The following is a 16,938-nucleotide window of genomic DNA, read 5'->3' as shown; positions in this document are numbered from 1 at the left end:
CTGCCATGTATTTAGCTTAAATTAGCTTCAGAAGAACAGTTCCCTCCCTCCATTGAGCGGGCAGTCATTGTTTATGCCAACGTGCTATTTGCATCCTGCCTTCTTAGATTTGAAAGTCTAATGATTAAAAACAAATCTTAGTTTTTCTTTTCCGCCACTTAAGGAAAAAAAAAAAAAACAGCTTGGCTAGTTCTTGTAGTTTAAAAATACCCTGACCTCCAGTGCTTAGAGTGAGAATTTTGGAGAGACTGGTGCCAGGATAGCAGAAAACAACAACAGACAGACAATAGGAGACAGAGAAGCCTATTGTGAAGGAAGGGAGCGATGGGCTGGTCAAGGTGGGAGATGGACTTTTTGCATCCCCACACAGATGTCAATGGCCGGATAAGTTCAGAATTCCATAGGGTTATTTCTTCATATGCCATGTATGCGACAGGTTATTTATTGAGCATCTACTACACTGGTAGACCCTGGGCATTCAGTGATGAGGGAAATAAAGTCTCCCCTTTCTGAAATTTAGAGCCCAGTGGAGGATGTAGGCAAAAAGGCAGCCAATGACAACATATAAATTACCACTCACATAGCACCATCCGTTCCCCCCACCCCCTACTACGAGAGGATCAGTAACATGAGATGAGACTATAGTTGAGGGAGCAATTGGCAAAGGTCTTTGCCAGGAGGTGACATTTCAGATGAGATATCAAGGAAGAGAAGGGAAGGGGTGCTCGTTCTAGGTCAGGGTCCCTCAGCCTCGACACTGTTAATATTGGGGACCAGGAAGTTCATGTTGTGAGTGGGGCATCCTGTGTGCTGGAGTGTGTTGAGTAGCATCCCTAGCCTCCACCCACTAGGTGCTGGTGGGACCCCCACTTTCCTGCCACCCCTGAGTTGATACAACCAAAGATGTCTCCAGACATTGCAAATGTCCCTGGTGGGGAGGAGGATAGAATCACCCTCCCTTGCCCATTTGAAAACACCATTGTAGGCAGAGGAAACACAAAACACAAACACCCCCGAGAAGAAGACAAGTGTGGCACGGGCCAAGGCGTGGCGGGAGACCAGAGAGGGCATGAGCAGGGTGGACAGTGGATGAGCCAGGCTGGGGGCTGGGGAGTAGGAGTGTTCCAGGCTGGGGAGCATCTCAAGGTCTTCTAAGGGCAGCAGGGAAGCACTGGGCGCTCTTAAGGGCTCCATTGCCACCATCTGATTCTCACTGCTTTGAGCAAAGGCATGACATTGTTAGCACACTGTCTTCTGGCCAAGTCACTAGGACCCACATTCAGCCTCCTGCCATTCTGAAGTCTTTCATGAGAGAAAGGGGAAATCAGACCGAGGGGAAATAGGAACCCAAGGAGGGGGCTCTTTGAGAACCTAAGGCATGGAAATAGGTTTTAAAGGCAACCTTCAATGGTTGGAAGGCTGCCTAGGCAAGAAGGAAGTACCTAAGGCACGGAAATGGGTTTTAAAGGCCATCTTCAATGGTTGGAAGGCTGCCTGAGTGAAGAGGAAATTGACTGGCCCGTCACCATCTACATGAACATGACAAGGTCTGAAATCCCAGCTCACAGGCTAGGAAGCGACCCACAGGTCAGGCACCCGACACCCTGGCTCTCTCTGCCACATCCTCCCCCGTTCCTTTCATGGTGGCTGGCTCCATCCTCTTACTGATGCAGATCCTCTTATTGAATGGAAATCTCAGCACTTGCATCAGAAACCCCAGTGCTGCTCTCAGGGGCTACTCAGGGAAGTCCCTCTGTCCTCCCCAGGAAGGAGAGTCCGCTGACATCCGAGGGCCTCTCCCATCCTCCTTCCAATCCCCAGTTAACTGTGGGGAAGAGAGTTATAAGGGCTGTCTCTGGTGGGGACGGAGTCATAAAACGGATGGTGTGAACAGGAGGTGGCTGTTCAGTGCCGTGCCGTGTGACTGATTTGGGGATGGAGGTGGGTGGTGGGGGATGGATGAGCTCTGTGGGTCCCACTTCTCCACCCCTGGGGTCAGATCCTGGGGGGTTCCCACCGTCCCAGGATAGGGGGTGCGAGGAAGTCAGGCATCGCAAAGGACTGGGGCTGGGAAAGTTGTTTTGGGAATCAGGGACACTCAAGCCCAAGCACCTTCCAAGAAGGATGCTGAGTCGAAACTGGGGTTCCATTCCCCGGGGTGTTGACTTTTCCCCACCCCAGCCCTGCGCAGCTTGGGGCAGTGGCAGTTTAAATGCATCCTTGTCAATGAATGCCATGCATTGGTCCCCAAGACTGTAGCCACTTCCCTCTGTTTATTTTCTCTCTGTGTTGCTACAACTACTAGTAATAAAATGGGTACCTATGAACCTGTGTAAGTTCAAGTAAGTGCTCTGTAGCCACAGTGTAGACACCATGCTACCCTAATGTACCTGTCTTGCCACACCAAGCCCCTCCCAGCGCCCACCCACTCGTGCTCCCAACCAGCCTCCCCCGAGTCCTGCTCAGCCCCCCTATAAGTGCCCAGCCAGCTGGGCAGTGCTGGGCCAGGCTGGGCCATTAATGGAGGGGGCACAGCCAGCATGGATGCCCTTGGCCAGGCCTGAGCACAGCTGTGACATGCCTGAAGACTTCTCCCAGCTTCTCCCTCCTCTCTCTCACGTCTTTCCTCTGCCCCAGTGCCCTCTACCTCAGGGAAGGCAGTAGATTTTCATTTCCCTTTCTTGGCCCATTCATCCTCACCTTGCTGTTCAGAATAAATCCTCAGAAAGCCCCAAGTTGGATGCCCGAACAGTGTCAGGCGTGATGTTACCCAGGCCTCTCTGACTCCCCCTTCCCAAGCCGTCATCCAGTTGGTAGCCTTTACCCACCGTGGGCTCCCCGAATCCGCATAGATTCCTACATTCCACAGGCATTGCTCCGTGTCATGGTCCCTGAGTACCTCTGTAGCTCCTACTTTCTGGCCCTTTGATGGGTTTAAGATGCTTCCCTTTGACCCATTGAAGGGTTCGAAGAAAGTCTTCCCATTATTTCGAAAGCCCATGTCCCCAGCCACACTGGCTATACCCCCAGCAGAACTCAGCATCAGGCAACATGTGTCCCTTCATTCCCCAGGACTTCATCTCATACACTCATCCCGTAAATATTCAGTCAGTGCTTCCTGTGTTCCTGGAAGAAGTGAGGAGGTGGCCCGTCCCCGCAGGGACCTAAGTCCAGAGGAGGAGAGAGAAGTTGTGACAGGGTTCTGAAGCTCCAGAGGATCACCCTGCCCCAGCAAGGGCCCTCAGGAGAAGCTTCTCGGAGGAGGGAACTCCTGAACCTTGTCTTGAGATTTGAGTCACATGGGAGTGAGTGGTAGGGAACAGTGTGCCAGGTGGAGGGAACAGCCCGTGTGCAGGTCCAGAGGCAAGATCTCGATTTATTGAAAGCCCGCCCCCTAGGAACCAGCTCTGCCCTTCCCCTGCCTTCCCCCAACCCTGGTGCCAGAACCTGGGAAATTTCATCCCCGAACAGAAGGTGCCCTGGCTCAGATGTGGAGCCCTCGACTTCTGCCCCCATCATTCCTGGTCCAGGCTCTCAGTCTTGTGCTGAGGAAGGAGGTGTCCCAAGTGAATCTGTGCTTGCTGCATCAGACCAGTGCTTAGGCTGCCTTGGACTCCCTTTGCCCCCGCCCCCCTCTGGCTCTGTGCTTCCTGTCTCCACGCAGTGTCTGCTTCTTAGTACCCCTTCACTGGGTAGGACTCAGGGGCATCACCTCTGTAGATAGTTGGCCTTCAGCCCTGCTCTTTAAGGCATTTTCCTCCCTGTCTTTGCTTCTGCCTCCTCTTGCAACCTGTGTCTCTGATCACTGAGGTCCGCGCATCTGTTTTGCCACAGCAGGAAGCCTCCCTCAGCTGTGTCACCAGGGCCTCTTTGCTGGAGAGTTTATGTCACACTGTTCACAGGCCACTGGAGTGTTGAAATGAAGCACACGCATGAACATGGAAATACCCTACTTTAAGGGTCTCCCAACCAGATGTGACAGGTGTGATGGGCGAAATATTGGTTTGTTACAGAGTGGTTGAAGAAGACCTAGGGGTCCTAGTGGGCCACAGGCCATGTCTGCAGCACAGCTGAAAGTGTGGGGGAAAATGCATCTACCCTGTTGATGGAATGGTGTGTGTCATTATCCCTATAAGTGTGTGTCAGAGCTTGAAGAATAGGGAACATGGTATCTTTGCCAACCATAGGACTCCCAGGGATGTGTGTGTGTGTGTGTGTGTGTGTGTGTGTGCACGCGCGCACGTGTGTATTGCTGTAAATTAACAGGGCTTGCTCACCTGTTTCATTGTGACAACGTGTATTTCGTAAGCCACGCTGGATCGTGAATAATGACCTCTCCATCAATTCTCAGCACCAGCACTTCCCCCCAAACATTCCTTGGATTTTCTTAGCTTCATGCAGCCTACGAGTGCTTCGTATATCCCTAGCCCTCAAGGATACTGGAGGGAGTAACTGAAGTAATGCATGTCAGTAGCATCGCACAATACCTGGCACAGTTGTAGGTGCTCAGTAAATGTGGTTTCTCTTCTCCATGACCCAACTGAAACTTCCCCAGGAATTCCACCTCTAAGGGGATCTTCCTGAAAAAAAACAGAAGGACTGGAATAGAGAGATGGTAGGTGTTAACTATTTTCTTAGATGTTGATGCCCTGATAGACATGGGGTGGGATGCCCAAATCTCACAAGGACACCCCCTCCGCTGCTGTGGGGGTCAGCATCCATAGGGCAGAGGCTCACCCTCAGGGAGCTGGAGAGCCTCTGGCAAGACCAGCTGCCCCCAGGGCCCCAAGACAGAAGCCAGAGGTAGGCACCAGGGCCAGATGAGTCTGGCCACACCCAGTGAGCACCCTTGCCCATGGCTGGGCCAGGCTGAGACCATCCCACTTGGGCAGTCAAGTCCCACCCTAAGCCTTTCGTTTCTGCCTCCCTGAGCTTTGATCTTTCACTGGGGTCCCTCCACACACTTACCGCATGATTCATTTGGTTGATTACTCTCAAAGTTATTGACCTTAGGAAAATTCTCAGTTGTAAACAAACAAAAAAAAAGGCTTTCTCTATGTAAATTATGCTGTTACTTTTTTCTATACACAAAGTATATATACCTATAAATATTATACATATATATATTATATATATATATAAAGACTAATTCTTGTACAGACCGACATGGACCGATGGCCCATATTTTCTTCATGTTCATGCTGACTGTCACAGAATGAGTTCATGTAAGAAGTTGGTTTCATGTTTTCCTTTTGGGGCCACTTCTTTCCTTTCCTTGTTCTATCTTTGTCTGTCTTCGTCTCTGTCTGTCTGTCCATCTCTCTCATTGCCAATGTCTCATTGCTGGGAAAGAACTGTCAATTCAGATGCCATCCAAGAAAGGAAGGCCAGCTGGATGGAGGGTCCACTGTGTATATTTGTACAGAATCATTTATAAAGTTTTCTACACTTCTCAAAAAAGTATTTCTAACTTGGGCTGTTGGACAGGTTGTGAGCCTCTGGGCCGGCAAGCCTACTGTTTCTTGTGTTTAGTGCAATGTTTAGTGAGAACCCAATGTCTGAATTATTTATGCCAATAAAGAATTTGAAAAATTACTGCATCGCACTGCCGCCAAAACAGGTGTGAATTCTGTTGCTGTCTGTGGTATAAAGGGAATCCTGAGATGTGACATCAGCCAATGTCTCAGTCAGCCATTGACACGACAATGCTGTGTGACAAATTTCCCCACAAACTCCATGGCCAACAACAGCTAGCATTTATTCTCATGCTCCTAGGTCTGGAGACCCAGACTGATTTAAATAAGGGTCCTTTCAAGATCAAGTCTGCTCCACCCATCTCCCTATTTCAGGACCCAGGCTGAAGGAGAAGCTCTCTGGGGCATGCTCTTCCTATGGCAGGTCCCCAGAACAGAAATGCTAAGCCAAACTGCATGTAAAGACATTCAGGGCATCTTCTCAAACCACATTCACTAACATTCCAGTGGCCAAAGTAAGTCACGTGATCCAGCCATTCATTGGGAAGGGGCCGTAAACTCTACCCAGAGTAGGAGGGGGAGGAAGGTGAATGTTTGCTCAACAGTAATGCAGACTGTCACAGCCTGGCCAAGAATCCTTCCCTCTGGCCAGCCATGGATGAGTTTTCTCCCTAGGGATGCATATGATGGGAATGTATAAATACATACACAGGTATGCACACACTGTGTACACACGCACACACACCCCAACATGATTCTACACATTGAGCACCTGCTCTGTCCCTGGCCCAGAAAGTATTAAGCATGGTCATTAATCCCCACAACCACCCAGTTCCTTTTGACAGATGAAGCCGGTGCAGAGGGATGAAGTAACCGGCCCAAGCCAAGGTGTGACCCCAAAGCCCGCGTTCCCTTGGGCGCACACACAGCAGGACGGGCTCCCCGGTCACATGGATTACTAAAGCCCACTTTACAGAGCGCTTTTATGAAACCAGATCACTTCTCATCAGGAAAACAAGCCAGTGAGGCAGGAGGAGCTGAGAGCTGGGGAAACAAGCCGAAGGGTAACTGACTCAGATTCCCAGCCCCCTTCCTGGAGACCACGCTGCAGAGAGACAAGCTGGCCTCCTCGGTCCCAGTAAGTTCTTCCCGGCACGCACTCCAGGAGCACGGGCACGCTGATGGACCTGGAGTCAAAGTCTCGCTCTGCCACGTGCGAGCTGTGTGGCCTTGGGTAAGTCACTTAGCTTCCCTGGGCCTCAGTTTTCATACAATAGGCACAATTGTAAGATAGGCATAACTGAGGCTTACATGGACGAACATAACTAACTACTTGGAGCAGTGCCAGCCTCTAGTAAATGCTCTGTGGATGTTAGTTGCTAGTGTTAGAGTTTGTTACTAATATGGCTGTGGAGTGTGGCCAGCCTTAGTAAGTAAAGAACAATCTCTGCCCCAAGTTTCTGCACCCCCAGAGTGCCCCATCTTTGCTGGGAGGTGACCCAGGCACCAGCCCACCCTCAATGTCTCTCTCAGAGAATATCACCTGGTATCTAATGCTATAAATTCACTGACCTGCCTTCATAAGCATGATTTTTCCCCCCTCATCACAATCAAATGGGTGGGTGGTATGAGTTGCCTCATCTTCCTGGAAACTGAGGTTCCAGGAAGTGAAAGTCTCCCACAGCACCTGAATTTCAGTCCCAGGTTATGTTACTTAGACCAGCCTTGTGACCTGGCTGGGCCGTGACGTCAACTGTCACAGCCTCGGTTTCTTGTGACTATAAAATTGGGATAATAATTGCTCTCACTTCAGAGGGCTGTGATCAGGATTAAAAACAGGTAAAATACTTAACACGCTGCATGACATAAACGACCAGTAAACATTATATTTTTCCAGCCTGGATCTAACATTTAGCTCTGGGATAGTGTTGATGTGGGAAGAAAGTGTGAGACAGGGCAGAAACTTACATCCCCTCCTCTTCTATTTCAAGCAGAAAAGAAGGGGAGAGGTTTCCCTGGGGCCTGGAACTAATTGATTGTCCCGGTTTTGACTTGTGGTCCTCTGTGGCCGCAGGGCCACCATCAATCAAACACAGCCGGTGTTAAGCTGAGCACGGGAAGCCTTGCAAGTCAACGGAACTGAACGGCTCATTAACCACCATGCACAGGCTGCAAGGAAAGTGACTGGGAGTGAGAAACACCACCAGAGGTGGTCACCCAGCCACCCCAGTGGCAGGGACGAGGCCTCTCAAACCTTTCTGGCCCCTGGGGTCCTCCTCACCTTTGCCCAAACTGAGACCTTCCAGAGCCTACCCTCATCTCCCGTCTCCCATCAACCTCTTCCTAGGCACGATGCCACTAACAAGCCAAACAAGGGTATATGCATTCTTATGCACTGAGAACAGTGGCCTCAGCCAGTGCCCAGAGTTTTCCTGAAATATGTCAATAGCAGGCTAGTGAGTGTGATCAAAAAGCAAAGGGGCACTGGGTAAAACGAAATGAGGTGCTGTTTCATTGCTACAGGACTTGTCAGGGCCTTTAATATGCTCATGTACCTCACAAACTTTCCCAGAGTGGACTAGAGTATATAGGTTTCCCAACTCTTTTGACCCCAGAACCCTCTGTTCACTGTATCTTAGAAGATGCATATTCCAAGGGAGAAACATTGCTCTCAGCCATGGGAAAAATTCAAAGTATATTCTTGGGCCGTTTACAGACCGTATAGTATGAGAGTCCATGTTTCCAGCATTGTTAGAGGAAAAGGAAAAATGGGGTAACTGATGAAGTATCTCCACTTCTTATTTTGTTTTGTCAAAAAAACACCAAAATCCAAATCAGTTCTCTCCACCACTTTACTATCAGACTTCCCAGGTGGCTCAGTAGTAAAAAAAAAAAAAAAAAAAAAAAATCTGCCTGCCAATGCTGGAGACACAGGGGATGCAGGAGACTTAGGTTCAATACCTGGGTTGAGAGGATGCCCTGAAGGAGGAAATGGCAACCCACTCCAGTATTCTTGCCTGGGAAATCGCATGGACAGAGGAGCCTGGCAGGAGCCAGTCCATGGGGTCGCAACGAGTCAGACATGACTTAGGGACTAAGCATGTGTGGACCTTACTATCACCACTGTTTTATGAAAGAAAGGCTAAAAATTAGAGCGGCCACACTTTGGGGGAATAAAAATGAAAATATCCTTATATTTTTCATTTCTCCAAAGCCCAGTGAACACTCTGACACAGACCAGCACAAGTCCATATACAAGTGTTTGGGGGCCTCACGCTTAGTGTGGAAGGTCCGGGGCTCCAGGGTTGGACACCAGGACTCTGAACCCCGGGTCCTCCCCTCACTGCCCTAAGTCCCCGAAGAGCCGCCATTCTGTGTGCCCTTCCCCCTCCTCTAAGTACAGCCACACTGTGATCTCAGGAAGACCGTCCTCCATCTGCTAGAGCCACTCTTGCATCCCCCGGGGCAGCTGTTAGCCAGGACTGGACTGGTCGCAGAAGTGCCAAACCAAGCAGTCTTTGCCTTGAAGGAGGATGACCTCTGAGGCATTCCTTACACTCTGGAGCCCCCCATCCCCCGCAGGATCAGGCTGAGGCTGGACCTAGCCTGAAATGGCTTCTTGCCTGCCTTCTCCCAACCTCATCTCCTCACCCATCATCCCTGGGAACACATCTTTAATAAATGACTCACTCACAACTCCTTAGGATCTGCTTCTGGGGGAAGCCAAGCTAAGACAGTCACCCATGCCAGACTCCGAGTCTCAATTTCCTCAGGCATCATATAGGGACAATAATCATATTTAACTTCTTAACTTCAGGGAGCTGATATATGTGAGCCATTTAGCATGGAACCTAGCTCATAATTCAAGATACTTGATACTTGCCTTGTTATTACATTGTTATTGGAGCCTATGTGTCCTTGGAGTTTGCAGCAGCTCTCTCTCCAGCTCACAAACCCAAGAGATCAGTCTCGTACAAGAAAGAATGTCTTTTGAGCAATGGTGCACCTGTAATGTCCTCACCTATAGACCCAGCCCCTCCCCCGCCCCCACTTCCTACCAGGAGGTACTCCCAGAACAGGGGCTGGAGCTTCAAGCTCTAGCACCAGACTCCTTCCCCTCTGACTGTTCATCCAGACAGAATGAAGCTTCAATGCCTCCAACCATACCTCTGAGGATTTCAATTTATTTGATTGCTTCCTCTTTTCTTTTTTTAATATCTGACTCCCTACCAGGAGCCTGACTATGTGGTTAGGCTTCGGAGGAAGGGTGGGGAATAGGACTGTGATTTTTCTGGTCCAACACCATCCTGATTCTTTGTTCTATGTGACATTTTCCAACCTCAATGAGACTTTTTTTTTTTTTTTAAGGAAAATCAGATCCCACATAAAGAATAATGGCTAGAAGTTCTTCAAGAAACAAGAAATTACAATACCACTTTGATAAGGAGGCAGAGGTAAAACATAGCTGAATGATGTCCCCTAGACACTGACCTGGAGGAGGAGGTGAATTGACCAGCATCACTCACTTAGGCTAGATTTGCAGTTGTTTATTACATGTCTAATTAAGTCCTCCTAAGGCTGGTTTAGCTTTCACTTGTAACATATTTGAAGTGATGTTTGGTTCCACTGCTGCTTTCTCTATCTTGAAGTAAACATTCAGATCAAAGGACTTACTGTTACTCTTCATGACAACAGGGGATCAGCAACCTCCAGCCCCCAAAACCCATCTGACTAGCCACCTAGTTTTGCACAGCCCACAAGAATAAGTCTTTTATTTTTAAATGGTTGAAAAAAATCAGAAGATTCTGTGACATATGAAAATTATATGGAATTCAAATTTCAGTGTCCATAAATAACATTTTATCAGAACACAGCAACACACATGGTGTGGTCTGCAAAGCTAAAAATATTTACTATCTGGTTCTTTACAGAAATTTTTCGCTGACTCCTGCACTACAGAATTGTCAGCACTTTCTAGGGAAGGAAGAGACAGGTCTGTTCAGAGTAGGACAGTGAGAGGACATCAAGCCACACTGAGTTTGGAAAGAGGGTTCTTTGCCAAAGGTAAGGGTCCCTCTTTCCTTGGCTGCCCACCCTGTCTTCTCTGCATGGATGTGTATATCCCAGCAGTCCTTTCTGCTCCATGACTATATGATTAACCCTGCCTACCCATAGCTGATTGGTTTAGGGGTAGACACCTGACTCAGACTGAACCAACCAGATGTCTTTTCCTGGCAATTTAGAATTCTGAACTGGGGCTTGCAGGGAGGGATTGGGTAGTGTTAGGAGTCAGTCTGTGACTCAAAGACCTTCAAGAATTTTTGCTGCTGACAGAATTTCTGCATTTCCTCAGATTCCTTGGATTCTCCAGCTGGATTCAAATCAGTTCTTCCCCCTTCCTCCTCTTTTCCCCAAACCTCAGTTAGAATTTTTGTTGATGTTGTTGCTTGCAAACTGAACAAACCTGAAACCCAGGGCTCTAGCCCAGATCTCTGCTCATCATTTACATGATATGATGTCAGGTCTTAAGGTCATTTCTTCTCGCAAAGGAGCCTTACAAAACACCCAGAGTCAAGAGAATGAAGACAATGACCCTCTAAGTAAATTAGAAAGATTAAATTTGAGCAAAGATGATAGGTTTTATTTTTAAATATAATAACATTGTACAAACCAATTTCAGAATCAATTTTGTTAACAGTGTTCTTAACACTAATATTTTATTAGATAAGTTGTTAAACCTATTGGCGGCCCAGTTTTTTCACCAAATGACAGTATGACATGACCTTGTAAAACTAATGTCAAGATTGACACAAAATCACTAAGAAGCCTTGGAAACATAAAGGGAGTTGCACAAGGACACAGTATCACACAGTAGAGAAAAGAGAGAGGGCTTCACAGTCAGCCAGCCGTGTGTTGGCATCTCAGCTCTGTTGCTGTGTGACCTTGGGCAGGTTGCTTAACCAATCTGAACCTCAGTTCCACCATCCACACAACAGAGACAGTACAAGTCTCAGTCACGTGTGCATGCTGCATCACTCAGTCATGTCTGACTCTTTGCGACTCTATGGTAGAGTAGCCCAGGTAGCCCACCTGGCCACCCTGTCCATGGGATTTTCCAGGCAAGAATACTGGGGTGTATTGCCTGCTTCAGGGGATCTTCCCAACACAGGGATCAAACCCAAGTCTCCAGTATGTCCTGCACTGGAGGTGGGTTCTTTACTGCTTGACCCATTGGGGGAAGCCCACAGGTCTCCATGCCATAGAGTTATTGTGAGCAGTAAATGATATAATTCATATTAAACCATTTAACTCCATGCCAGGCACAGAGGTAGCACTCGACAACTGATAGCTGTTGTTACCTGTTTTATGATCAATTACCCACAGAAAGGCCAGCACTGTTTCAAGGGAGCAGTCACACTTCCTCCCCATTTCTCACAGTTTAAGCAATCCTGTGGCCTCCACCTCACCTGCCCCTACCTCAAGTCTGTGGGCTACCTGGTTCCAGCTACCCTCTTTCCTTCTCATCTTCCCATCAAAGGTTGATGTTCAAGATGCAAGGTCTTTGCCCAAATGAGCTTGCAGCCTTCCAGCACCTCTGAGAGAGTAGGCTCTTCTGAGGCTTTCAGGGCCCTCCTGCATCCCAGTAAATCGTATCAAGATACTCGCATTTCCAATAGCCCCACCCTAATCCCCTCAGAGGCTTCTTTTCTGAACCTTGAGGTGATTTCCTCACACCCACATCAGTAGCCTGAGTACTCTAAAGGGACCTCCAGACGTGGTATAGCCCGTCCAGCCTGGTAAACCAGGCACCAAGTGGGGACGACCTGCTCTGGGCCAGGAGCTTTAGACTTCATCCCCGCAGTGACACTCCAAAACTGTGCTGATACACTTTAGCCACTAGCCACTTGTGGTTCAGTTCAGTTCAGTTCAGTCGCTCAGTCGTGTCCAGTTCTCTGCAACCCCATGAATCGCAGCACGTCAGGCCTCCCTGTCCATCACCAACTCCCGGAGTTTACCCAAACTCATGCCCATCGAGTCGGTGACGCCATCCAGCCATCTTATCCTCTATCGTCCCCTTCTCCTCCTGCCCCCAATCCCTCCCAGCATCAGGGTCTTTTCCAGTGAGTCAACTCTTCTCATGAGGAGGCCAAAGTATTGGAGTTTCAGCTTCAGCATCAGTCCTTCCAATGAACACCAAGGACTGATTTACTTTAGGATGGACTGGTGGGATCTCCTTGCAGTCCAAGAGACTCTCAAGAGTCTTCTCCAACACCACAGTTCAAAAGCATCAATTCTTCGGCGCTCAGCTTTCTTCACAGTCCAACTCTCACATCCGTACATGACCACTGGGAAAACCATAGCCTTGACCAGACGGACCTTTGTTGGCAAAGTAATGTCTCTGCTTTTTAATATGCTATCTAGGTTGGTCATCACTTTCCTTCCAAGGAGTAAGTGTCTTTTAATTTCACGGCTGCAGTCACCATCTGCAGTGATTTTGGAGCCCCAAAAAACAAAGTCTGACACTGCTTCCATTGTTTCCCCATCTATTTCCCATGAGGTGATGGGACCAAATGCCATGATCTTAGTTTTCTGAATGTTAAGCTTTAAGCCAAATTTGTCACTCTCCTTTTTCACCTTCATCAAGAGGCTGTTTAGTTCTTCTTCACTTTCTGCCATAAGGGTGGTTTCATCTGCATATCTGAGGTTACTGATATTTCTCCCCACAATCTTGATTCCAGCTTGTGCTTCTTCCAGCCCAGCCTTTCTCATGATGTACTCTGCATTTAAGTTAAATAAGCAGGGTGACAATATACAACCTTGACGTACTCCTTTTCCTATTTGGAACCAGTCTGTTGGTCCATGTCCAGTTCTAACTGTTGCTTCCTGACCTGCATACAGGTTTCTCAAGAGGCAGGTCAGGTGGTCTGGTATTCCCATCTCTTTCAGAATTTTCCACAGTTTATTGTGATCCACACAGTCAAAGGCTTTGGCGTAGTCAATAAAGCAGAAATAGATGTTTTTCTGGAACTCTCTTGCTTTTTCGATGATCCAGCGGATATTGGCAATTTGATCTCTGGTTCGTCTGCCTTTTCTAAAACCAGCTTGAACATGTGGACGTTCTTGGTTCACGTATTGCTGAAGCCTGGCTTGGAGAATTTTGAGCATTACTTTACTAGCGTGTGAGATGAGTGCAATTGTGCAGTAGTTTGAGCATTCTTTGGGATTGCCTTTCTTAGGGATTGGAATGAAAACTGACCTTTTCCAGTCCTGTGGCCACTGCTGAGTTTTCCAAATTTGCTGGCATATTGAGTGTAGCACTTTCACAGCATCATCTTCCAGGATTTGAAATAGCTCAAGTGGAATTCCATCACATCCACTAGCTTTGTTCGTAGTGATGCTTTCTAAGGCCCACTTGTGGTTACTTATGTTTAAATTTAGTTAAAATTGGGCTTGCCTGGTGGCTCAGATAATAAAGAATCTGCCTGCAATGCAGGAGACTCAGGTTCAGTCCCTGGGTCAGGAAGATCTCCTGGAGAAAGAAATGGCTCCCCACTCCAGTATTCTTGCCTGGAGAATTCCACGAACAGAGGAGCCTGGTGGGCTGCAGTCCATGGGGTCGCAAGAGTCAGACACGACCGAGGGACTAACAGTTAAAGTTTGAAAAGCAAATCTCCATCAGACCCGCCACGTGTGGGTAGAGTTTAACCACCTTAGTGCCCACATGGCCGTTATGGCAGAACGTCCCACTGAGTGGCACCATACCAAGTGAAGCTGGCATCGCTCCCACTTTCCAGATGAGAACACTGAGGCTCAGAGCCATTCAGCTGTGTAGTTAAACCAGGATAGACACCAGGCCTCCCATTCCAAGCCACCAGACTGCACCGCTTCTCCTACAAGAGCCAGGCTCTGGGGCTGGGCTCCAAGGAGCACAAGACAGATGAACTTGGAAGACAGAGAGGTGAGTAATGAAAAACTGACAGTACCACATGACAGCCCACAGGCTCTGCGGGCCCAGGGATGCCTTACCCATTGAGCTCAGAATATCCTGCCTCCTGTGTTCATTCCCTCACTCAACAGACTTTCTAGAGTGCGTGCATGTGCTCACTCACTAGTCATGTCTGATTCTTTGCAACTCTCTGAACTTTAGCCTGCCAGGCCTCTCTGTCCATGGGATTTTCCAGGCAATACTGGAGTAGGTTGCCATTCCCTTCTCCAGGGGATCTTCCCAACCCAGGAATCGAACCTGCACCTCCTGCATTGACAGTCAGATTCTTACTGCTGAGCCCCCAGGGAAGCCAATGGTGTTACCCAATACAGAACCACAGGCTACCAGTGATTATTGAGCCCTTGAAGTGTAATGAGTCTGAATGGAGAGGTATGTGTACAATCCACAGTGGATTTCTAAGGTGTTAAAAAAAAAAAAAAAAAGCAAAAAGAGTGTAAACTATCTTCTTAACAATTTTGTATAATGGTTACATATTGATGTGATCATTTTCGACTAGATCCAGTTAAATAAAATACCTCACTATCATTAATTTCTCCTGTTTCTTTTCAGCTTCTTAAAGTGGCTATTAGAAGGCTTATAATTGGGTCTCTGGCTTGCAGCGTATTTCTCCCATCTGTTGCTGCCCTGGAAGGCCTACTGGGTGCCAGGCCCTGTGCTCTGCAAGGGCTGCAGGGTGAAACCAGAAAAGAATTCAGCTCCAGGCTGACAGCAGACCCCCTGGAGACTAGGAACACGCTATGCCACTTTGAGATTGGTCTCTACAGCTGGTACCCCGGCTCCCAGGGTCCACCAGCCCTGCCTTCTGCACAGGGATGCTGGTAAGCTACGTGGGCAGGGCTGCGTGTTCAAATCTGGGGCCGTAATCAAACGACTATTCTTTTCTGTTTCCTCATCTGTAAAATGAAAATAATTGCCCCTGCCTCCTGGAGTTATTTTAGAGATGGAGTAAATTAATGAATGCAAAGTGCATATCCCATAGTAGGTGCTTTACAGATGACTAAGGTTAGCAACTAGGGGTGATGTTCCCCTATGGCAGTTGGCAATGTCTAAAAACATTTGGGGTGTCACACTCAGAGGGAGGAGGTTGCTAGTGGTATTTAATGGTGGAGACCAGAGATGGTGCTAAACCTCCTACCATGCACAGTACAGCCTCCACCTCAAACACTAATCAATAAATAGCATTGAGGTTTAGAAACTGCTGTATGGCAATGGCTGTTATTGTTACTATTATTGTTATTGTTACAAACCTGTGAAGATTACCTAATTAAAGGTACAAGCAGGAGGAGGTAGACTCCCTGAAGACAGGGATTTTTTATCAGTCTTTATCACCACTGTATTCCCAGTGCCTAGGGCAGTGCCTGGCACATAGGATGTGCTCAGGAAATATTTGTTGAATGAAGAATGAATGCGTGAAGTGGCAAGACTCCTCCTTGTCAAAGTCCCAAATGCTCAAAGTATGAAAGGGCGTGGTAGAACATCCTTTCGAGCTATACATTTTTTAATACAAGAAACATTTGCTGAGCACCTACTGTGTGCCACGCTCTGTGTTTGCGTACTGGGGGTTTAATAGTGTAAAGCGGACAGAGATGGGGCTCAGTATTCTGGGCAAGATGGACAAATGAACTGGCCATTCTGGAAATGGGCAGTAAGTGCTGACTGGGGGCAAGGGTGAACGCAGGGGTGGGGGGAGGTCGGGGAAACACCTGACTAGTGTGGGAGACGGACTCAGAAAAAGCTTCCAGGAGGAGGTGATGTCAGGAGAAATCAACTAGCTTTTCTGGAACACTCTCCTCATTTCTGGAGTCCCCTTAACAGCATCTAGCTGGAATCTTTTGACTGAGCTCATTCCCTCACAAAGCAGAACATCCTGTGATTTCTCACTGCTTCTTATTTTTAAAAAAAAAATTTTTTTTTGATGTGGGCCATTTTTAAAGTCTTTATTGAATTTGTTACGAACATTGCTTCTCTGTTGTATGTTTTGTTTGTTTTGGCCATGAGGCATGTGGATCTTAGCTCCCCGACCAGGGATCGAAGCCACAACCCCCACCCCCTGCATTGGAAGGTGAAGTCTTGACCACTGGCCTGCCAGTGAAGTCCCTCTTACTGCTTCTTTCTAGAATATTCTCTTTACCAGTGAGATAACCAGGGGTTAGGGTGCAGTCACCTAACTCAGAGCCCTTCCCATCCGGAGGCCCCAGTCTGCACCCTAGCCACCTGCCCCATGTCTGGCTCAGAAGAACCCCATGGCTCACAGCCCAGCCAGCTGCCTGCTTCCTTCTCAGCCTGACAGGTCAGGACGGCTGAGTCACGGGCTCAGCTTCTCCCAACCCACGTGGAGTCCGAGCCTGGGCAAGGGGGATGGGTTGCTGGCCAGATTGCCCATCAGTCAGACCAAAAAGGAGCCCATGAGCCTCACTGAGGATTAGACCCAAGAACATTCTGGAATGGCACGCTCCA

The sequence above is a fragment of the Cervus elaphus genome, chromosome 5 (genome assembly GCF_910594005.1).
Source record: "Cervus elaphus chromosome 5, mCerEla1.1, whole genome shotgun sequence".
In the NCBI taxonomy this organism is placed as follows: domain Eukaryota; kingdom Metazoa; phylum Chordata; class Mammalia; order Artiodactyla; family Cervidae; genus Cervus; species Cervus elaphus.
The sequence above is the reverse complement of the archived record's forward strand: the minus strand, read 5'-3'. Positions refer to the sequence as shown.